The 9,556-nt window shown below is 43.4% G+C and overlaps 1 protein-coding gene across 1 annotated transcript in view; it reads left to right on the top strand.

Moving 5' to 3' along the window:
* The first annotated feature begins 8,379 nt into the window (after nucleotides 1-8,379).
* Nucleotides 8,380-9,556, top strand: part of arhgap24 (Rho GTPase activating protein 24) — a 454,853-nt gene continuing 453,676 nt past the window's right edge. The window contains exon 1 of the mRNA XM_059988689.1: nucleotides 8,380-8,828. The gene's annotated coding sequence lies outside the window, so the exon portion shown is untranslated. The remainder of the gene's footprint in view (nucleotides 8,829-9,556) is intronic.

Here is a 9,556-nt window from a genome sequence, read left to right as displayed (position 1 = left end):
TCCACACAGCTTTGGGACTTCTTTAAGGGAATACAAAAATTTCTCATTTTTATATGGGAAATGACAGGGGAAATACAGATATTTCACTGTAAAACCTCGTAAAATCTAGACCATTAGATCTTGTGTAAGCAGTTTGGTGCAGCTGATTGAATTAGTAGCCAGTTTAGAGTGAACCACATTGACAGGAATCTGGAAGTGCATAGGTAAAATTGACCAATTTTGTTCCTTTACTTAGTAGTTAACCAGAAGAGTTTTGTAAAATTCAGAATTACATACACTATTTTTTTTTTTAATTTTCTATACCAATTAATAAGCTGATTTAATACTTCTATCCCCTGTGATGGGATCTTAATCTATGTCATCAAACTGTTAGTTCAGGCCTTTGGATAACTGGTCTGATGACATAGCCACTGCATTAGTGTTCCTGATATTAATAGATGATCCAACCTGTAAACTGTCTGTCAGAATCCATTGGCCAAGTTCTCCAAGTATCTTGTCTACTTCAATTAAATCTTTTCTCATCTAAACTCCAGAGAATATACATAGGGTCTATTAACTTCTTCCTATCTCACAAAGCTAGCAAGCCCACCTCCCAACCATGCATATTCTGTTATTAACAAAAGATACCAACATCAGTGTCATCTGGGTGGAACTTGCACATTAACACCATGACCACATGAGCTCCTCCCCCTATGTGTGCTTGATGGCTGATGTAAACTATAGGTTAAAAGGCCTATTTCCCTGTTTGACTATCTCCAGGAGGTAGATGATGAGGGGATATTGCATAAATGTGTCTTGCACTCACTGGAATATAAAAGGTCTAGGGGCAATATGAATGAGCTTTTGAGAATTGTGTAAAAAACTGATTGGTTTGATAGAAACTTTATACACTGGTGCATAGAAGAAAGATACACAATCTTAAAATCAGAGCTAACTAAAAATGCAATTGCTCATTTTTACATAGAAATATGATATAGCAAATACTGATATTTTCCTGAAAAACCTGGATGATTACATCTCCTGTAAGCAGCAGTGTTAAATTTGAGGTTAATGGATTTTTGCAAGGTAAGATTATTGAAGGATAGGGATCAAAGGCAGGTGGTTTGAGCTATAATAAAAGTCAGTCGATTGTTTTGAACAGGGCAATAAGTTTGAGGTGCTGGGAGGATATACCTGTTCCATTTTATGTGTGCACATGTAGGTCCCTCAGACGAGCTCTCTAAGCCAGCTTCAATGCCACTCTGCATACTGGTCTTTGGGACAGAGGCAGTTCACGAGAGTGCCGTATCAAAAGGATGGATGCCTTCGAAGGATTGTCCCTTTGTTAAGCTACAGCCTGTGGAGAAAAGCCAGGCTGAATAGAATCAAAGAGATAGTAATTATGCAGGTTGTTGGAGAGATGGCTATTAAAGTGACACACAGTGTAAACGTTTTATGAATGTGTGAGATCTCAGTGCCATAGGAAGTAACAGTTGGAGACTTTGCTTCAATGGTTGAGCCTTAGCGTGCCCAGTCTTGTTTCAGGCGAAGATGCTTTTGCTCTGATGTTCCTGAAGTTGGTTGTACCTGCTTTTCTGTTTGCTGTAGTGGAGCTTCTCGCATATCTCACTTACACACAATATCTGAGCACTTTCCTACACTGCAAGCATATGAATGCTCCTGCTCATTCTTTCCCAGAAATTGCATTGGGAAAGATGCAGATCTGCCAGGGATGCACTCTTTGTTTCCTCCCTCCAGCTGGTCCCAGGACGTAGAGGAGGACCCTGCCTTCACTTTGTGTCGGCGTCTTTACGACCTGCCACATTTACTGTACACCAAATAAATAGGCAGGTTTAACGCTTGGCCTCAAATCCACACAAATTTTAAATGAATCCCAGGTAGCAAAAGAATCACAGCTCAAAATATGTTGAAGAGACATCTCATCTCACTCTGCCTTGATTGGGATTAGAATTTTTTAAAAACCCTCTATAGTCTGGCAGTAAAATACTCAAACGCCATGCAGAAACAAAGTGTCAGTGCTTGTGAAGCAACCTAAATGTTAAACTACTCACCACCATGTGGATCTCTCCCTTCCCGATACCTTTGACAGAATTTCTCCAGGACTAATTCCAACCTATCAATTAAAGTTTCTATTCACTACTGAAGCACAAGAGAGACTGCAAATGCTGGGAATTTGGAGCAACACTCATAGCTGGAGGATCTCAACAGGTCAGGCAGCATCCATGGAAGGAAATGGACTGTCAGCGTTTTGGATCAAGAATCTTCATCAGGACTGGAACGAAAGAGTGGAGGAAGTGTGGAGCTAGAGCTGGTGAGTGTCAGGTATATCCAGGTGATAGGCAGGTGAGCGAGGGAGAGAATAGGAATGACGTAAGAAATGGGAGGTGAAAGGTTGAAGAGACAAAGGGCTGAAGAAGATGGAATCTGAAAGGAAAGAACAGTAGACCATGAAATAAAAGATAGGTTGAGGAATATGAGGATTGTGCAGGTAGTAGGCTGATCAAGAAAACAGGGCAGGAGAAAGAGAAGGAGTGATGGGATGAGGTCATGGGATAAGCAGAAGTCTGAGAAATTGATGTTCGTGTCATCACGAGAATGATGGAGATTTCCAAGGTGGAATACGAGGTGCTGTGCCTTTCATACACATTCAACCTCAGCTTGACAGTTGGAGAGGCCATCTACAGACATGTTGGTGTGGGGATGGAAAATGGAAATAAATCACTGGCCACCAGAAGATCCTGAATGAAGCAAAGGTGCTCTTCGAGATGATCCTCCAGTCTTCATAGGGTATCACTGATGTAGAGAAGGCCACAAGAGGGGCACCAAATGCAATAAATTAACCACTGTATTCACTGCCTCACCTGGAAGGACTGTTCAGAGCCGTAAATGTTGGTTAAGGAGGATGTTTAGGGGCAGGTGGGAAGGGATGAGCAGACAAGGGAGTCTTGGAGAACATGATCCCTGTGGAAAGAATGGAGGGTATAGGGGAAAATGTGAACGGTAGATGTTGTGAAGAATGATGTGTTGGATTACAGGTTCTTGGGGTAGGAGGTGAAGACAAGGGGAACTTGACCCCAGTGGTGTCAGGGCAGGGATGGGAAAACGGCGGACATGCAGTAATAGAAGATATGCAGATGAGGGCTACATTCTTAGCAGTGGGGTAGAGCTCCATTTTCTGAAAAACTATGGATATTTCTGATGTCCTGGAGTGGAGAGTTTTATCGTGAGAACAGATGCAGCAAAGATGGAGAAGCAGAAAGCAAGGAATAGCATCCTCACAAGCGACAAGGTAGGAAGAGGTATAGTCAAAGTAACTGTGGGAATCAGTAGGCTGGTAAATAAGACCATAAGACATAGGAGCAGAATTAGGCCATTCAGCCCATCAAGTCTCTCCCATTCCATCATGGATGATCCTGGATTCCACTCAGTTTCTCTAGGATTGAATGTGGAAGCTCCAGCTATGACTGCCTTTTTGTTGGTTATGTGAAACCATTCACATTTGAATTCTACACCAGCAATGTTCCCCAATTCTTTCTCCACTGCATTGATGACTCAATGCAGTGCTGCTCCCTGCACCCATGTGCAGCTCGTTAACTTCACTAATTAAAGCCACAGTTTCTACCCTGCCCTCAGATACACTTGGCCCATCTCCAATACCTCTATCCCCTTTGTTGATCTCACTGTCTCCATCTTGGATAACAGATCACTGATCTCCATTGACACAGAAGAGATCACTTTTGCTTGGGACAATATTTTGCTGGGGTTTGGGCAGGATAATCTACCCAGCAGAATATTGTATGAAATAAGGGTGATTATGTCCATGCGACCAAGAAGGAACTTTGCAACCTAATACCCATTCCTTCCCTCCACCATATTTTTATATAATATTGCGGTTCTGTAGTTTTGCAGGTTACAGCCTATCTTTCTTTATATGCATTTTTTTCTGTTTTCATCATTTATTTAGCTTTTGCGTTTTAGTCTCTAAACATCAAATGAAATTGGAGGAAACCTGATTCTTTTTGATTCAGGGCCCTTGTTATATTGTGGTCACTGAGCTGCCAATGGAAAACATTGGCTGTTCACCAATCCTGATACAGAAAATCAGTCACATGCAAAGGGCCACCAGAAGCCCCTCAAAAGGAATGGAAAGGAATTGGGCCGTTTACAGATCTTACCACACTTAGCATCATAACTGTGGAAGCTGTGGAATATCAAACTAGAAGTGGTTGCTCAGAAAAATGAGTTGCAAAACTCCAAACAGTTTTCACCAAAAGTAGCCAAAGAGCCCCTCCCCCCCACCCCAGGTCACTGGAGCAGAAAACTGCAGCTGTTGGAAATCAGAAACAAAAAACCCAAAAATGATGGAAGTGCTTAGCAGGTCAAAAAGCATCAGTGGGGAAGAGATTTAGAAAACTCGATTCTTGTTTTTCCTCTCCCAGCTGGCGCTGCTGAACCTGCTGAGCACAGCCAACAATCTCTGTTCCCTTCAGATTGAGTAGGCAGTGCAGAATCCTAGTCTGCATCCCCTGCCTTTAGTGGGGCTGCTACAGAAACAGGAACAACTCAGGCTCATGGAAGTAGTACTGCAGTGCAGACTGTTCCAGGTGATTTTTATCCTTGGATCAAAGTTACAAACAGAAAATCAGCAAAGTGGTAAGCCAGCATTTCTGTTCTTTCTGGGACTTCGGTCTCTTCTGAGATCCAGTTTTGTTTTTCAGAAGACATATATATTGATTTTTGCTTGTTCTAGATTCAATTAGCTCTGTTGATACAGGTTTCAGAGTTTAATTCAAGTTTTGTTGGTGTATTTCACTTTTAAATATTATTAGAAGTGACATCTTCTTCTTCCTTTTGGGCACTTAGCTCCCAGTGGAACACAAGCCACTGATGTCTTCCTAACTCCATCATCCAAAATCAATGGTACCGTTGGAGTTCATCAACGTTTCTGTAATCCACTGTACATGGGATTGGCCTAACAGCTTCACCAGTGGCCTGTTGGCCATCTTTACCTGTTTTCCCCCTCTTACAGTGGAGACGTAGGGTTGGACTTTGAGAGGCATTAGGAGAGACTAGGCTCTTGATATGGTTGCAGAACTTGAGCAGAAAGTTCAAAAAAGATTCAAAGGTTCATTTTTTTTTAAATGAAAGCTTGTATCATAAACAACTCTGAAATCTGTCCTCTCCAGATAGCCACAGAACCAAGAACGAATATGACAGTCATTCAGAGAGACACATCAAACCCCTCCCTGCACAAAAAACAATGGCATCCCAATCATTAAATGATTTAATTTTCAAAACAGGTGATTAGATTTCCCACCTTAAATACTTCTCTTTATCATAAATATTTCTATTAATCATAATCAAACTCCCACACAGGTTAAATATCATAATAATATTTTCACTAACACCCAATTCGACAATCAGAAGTATGATGGAATACTTTTCCCTTGTCTGGTTGAGTGCAGCTGCGACAATAGTTCAGAAATTGGATATCATCCAGGAGAGAGCCAGAACCTGCACCATTTAGAAGAAAGTTGGGGGATTTCTAAAGCATTTGGGTCTGTTCTGGAAATTACATTCTGAAAAATATTTGAGTTCCTTCTTCACATTTGCATCACACACTGGTATGGAAACACCAATGCCCTTGAATGGAAAATCCCATAAAAAGTAGTGAATGCAGCCCAGTCCGTCATGGGTAAAGCCCTCCCCATCACTGAGCCCATCCACACTAAGCACTGTCACAGGAAAACAGCATCCATCATCAGAGATCCCCCATCACCCAGGATGTACTCATCAGGAAGAAGATACAGGAGCCTCAGGACTCACACTACCGGGTTTAGGAATAGTTACCACTCCTCAACCATCAGTGTCTTAAACCAAAGGGGATGATTTCACTCACTCCAACACTGAACTGTACCCACAACCAATGGACTCACTTTCTAGGACTCTTCATCTTATGTTCTCAATATTTATATTTATTTATTTATTTATTTATTTATTTATTTATTATTATTATTTCTTACATATTTTCACAGTTTGTTGTCTTCTCCACAGGAATTGTCCCCCCTGCTTGGTGTGGTCTTGCATTGATTCTATTATGGTTATTGGACTTATTGAGTATGCCCACAACCAAACATATCTTGGAGTTGTATATAGTGACATATATGTACATTTACTTTGAACATGTGGTTCAGTGCCCTGGTACTTAAGGATAACAACAGGATAAGAAATAGGAGCAGGAGTCGGTCACCTGGCCCAATGAGCCTGCTCCGCCATTTGATAATATCATGGCTGATCTGACCAAGAACTCATCTCCACCTATATGCCTCATCACCATAACCCTTAATTCCCCAACTCCGCAAAAATCTATCCAACTTTACTTAAATATATTTACTGAGGTAGCCGCCGCTGCTTCATTGGGCAGAGAATTCCACAGATTTACCACTCTCTGGTACAAGCAGTTCCTCCTCATTAGAAATATTCAGCCTGTCAGTCAGGACACTTGGCTTATGTTCAAGATCCTAAATTTACTCCGCTGAATCTCCTAGTTCTGGTCTCACCCACCAGTGGAAACAACTTTCCTGCCTCTATCTTATCTATCCCTTTCATAATTTTATATGTTTCTATAAGATCTTCTCTCATTCTTCTGAATTCCAGTGAGTACAGTCCCAGGCAACCCAATCTCTCCTCATAGTCTAACCCCCTCATCTCTAGAATCAAACAGGTGAACCTCCTCTGCACCGTTTCCAAAGCCAGTATTTTCTTCCTCATGTAAGGAGAGCAGAACTGCATGTAGAACTCCAGGTGCGGCCTCATCAGTACCCTGTACAGTTGCAGCATAACCTCTCTATTAAATTCAATTCCTCTCACAATGAAGGCCAACATTCCCTTTGCTTTATTGACAGCCTGCTGCACCTGAAAACCAACCTTAGTGAATCATGAACAAGCACTCCCAAGTCCCTCTGCACAGCAGCATGCTGCAACTTTTTACCATTTAAATAATAACCTGATCTTCCATTTTTCCTTCCAAATTGGATGACCTCGCATTTACCAACAATGTACTCCATCTGCGAGACCCCTGCGCTCTCACTTAACCTATCTATATCTCTCTGCAGACTCTCCCTATCTTCTGCACAATTTATTTTTCCACTCATCTTAGTGTCATCAGCAAACTTAGATACACTACACTCAGTTTGAAATAACTCCAGTGTGAGAACTGCAGTGATGGGCATCACTTCTTCACCCTCTCATAGGCAACCTGGCAACCAAGAAATGCCAGCCACACCCCAAGAATCAATGTTAGAAAAACCGCTCTTAGGTGTGTAACCAAAATCGGAAGCGCCCATATTCCACAGTTTCTTTTTTTTAAAAAAAGAGTTTAGTCCGATATAAAGTTTGTTAATGGGTAGAAGAAACCCTTCTTCAATGGAGAAACTTCTCCGCATCCATGGAAATACATGTGGAGGTTTCCCTCATTCTGGTACTGTATTCCAGAAGTACGTACCCTTCATAAATGCGGTAGGGGGTCGTTATTGTGATTCCAATCTACAATAACGACCCCCTACCGCATTTATGAAGGGTACGTACTTCTGGAATACAGTTGTGATCCGTCCACACTCGCTTCTCTTAAGGTTCTGAGAATATTCCTAAATCAGGGAAATAAAGTGAGAAAGATACGGCACCTACTAAATATCTGAACACTATGACGTTCCGAGGAAGGGTCATCGACCTTGAACATTAGCTGTATTTCACTTTCCAATGACCTGGCCTCACCTGCACAGTGCTTGCCTCATTTTAGTTGTTTCGGGTTTCAGAACAGTAGCAGCTGCAGGTTCTGATGTGATTTTCGTCATCGGAACGTGTCAGAAATATTCAACTCGTCAATCAAGACACTCGACTTGTGTTCAAGGTCGACACTTTAAAAATAAAGGACCGCCGTTTGCGATTAGCCCTTTGCAAACGTTCCTGCCCATCAAAATAAACCTGTTGGTGGACCCGTATGATGCTTAAATTGTCACGTGTTCCATAATCACAACTGCAGACTCTGCATTGCTGTTAGTTTAGAACAATTTGGTTCCAGTTTTGAGGCATACGGGTTGGGCTGGAGTGCAGCGTCTCTGCAGAAGGGATACTTGCACGGGACAGCACCGTGGAGCGTTATCGTCACGGTCGTTCCCCGAAACAAGAGGTCCAATTTCCTCCACCCGGGTAGGGTTGCACTGGGAAGTCCCAAACCTTGAAGAGTTTGCCGCAGTTGATTCCAGCCTTCGGGCAGTGAATGAGTTAATAGCGGGCAAACAAAACTCCGAAGTGTTTCATGGGGGGTGGAGTGCGGCGGCGCGGTGTTTTTGAGGCTTGGTAGGGACGGGTTCGTCTCCGCATCGGCTGCCAGCTGCCCGTGAAACCTGAGACCAGAGGCTGAGGTCTGTCAGTCCAGACCCGGACGGCTGCACACACAGACGCAGACATGAGACAAGCAAACACACTCAGTCTGTCTCTGCCCCAGTGAACTCTGCAAACTCTGGTACTTACTCAGAGGATGCCACCGGACTCCAGAGCTGTAAATAAGGCGGTAGGACAATAGCCCCCGCCCCACCCCCACCTTTTCTGCACCCCTTGGGACTCCGTCGGTGCAGGCGGTCTCAACTGACAGAAGGGGACAAAACTTTTCACTGAAGAGACAGCTGATTTTAGATCTACTTCCTCTCCGGACTATTCTCGCAGCTGCAGAGTTCATGGCTGTGGATTGTTGTGGTGTGTGAGCAGCTCTCCCCTCTTGTCTCTCGTTCCCACCTCTGCTCCGGTCCACTCTCATCGTCAATCCCACGGTAGGTTTATATTTTAAAAGGTTATTTCTGTGTGCTGGATAGTAAAGGTCGAATTGGCCTTAGCTGCAACCAGGAAGCTGCTGACGTCGGGACTGCCTGCTTTCGATGCCATTATACAGTTTGGCTGCTGCCGTATGCGGGCAATTCATTAAGTTAGATTAATTATCTGTTTCTGACCCCTCGAATGGTCAGCCCTGACAAAAATCCCGCTGCTTTCTGTAAATTGTCCTTGATGTGGTGTCGTTTTATCCGTGTGCCTGCAGCGGGTGTAAATGTCTACAAAGTCAGTGTCAATCGTGATACTAATAGCGTGACCCATCTCATAATCTATGTCCTCCCTGTCGCGTTGTAGATGTCAGCATGGTGTCCCACGTCATCAGCATTCCTTGTTATCAGAATGAAATGCAGGGTCTTCAGATTACGCAAGATGCTGTTAGAACTCAGTGGGGGTGTGGAGGGGGCAGGGAGTGGTTGGTTGGTGGGGGTATGAGAAAATTGTTGACATTCCCCCCCCCCCCCCCCCCCCCCCCCGAGAGGCATTCAGATGGTTTGCCACTGCCACAAGATTTCACTGTCTGCCTGGCTCCAGAATGCTTTAGTCACTGTTTTAATTTTTGGTTGGAAAATGTGAATGGCCTGGCCAGTGCTGTGAATAAGACCTGCTGCAGTCTGGTTAAAACGTTTACAGCCTGAACTGCTGTCAGATTCATTCACAGTTACCATCCACT

This window comes from Hypanus sabinus, chromosome 14, assembly GCF_030144855.1.
Source record: "Hypanus sabinus isolate sHypSab1 chromosome 14, sHypSab1.hap1, whole genome shotgun sequence".
Taxonomy (NCBI): Eukaryota; Metazoa; Chordata; class Chondrichthyes; order Myliobatiformes; family Dasyatidae; genus Hypanus; species Hypanus sabinus.
Note: the sequence above shows the minus strand (reverse complement) of the source record. Positions and strands in the feature narration are given on the sequence as shown.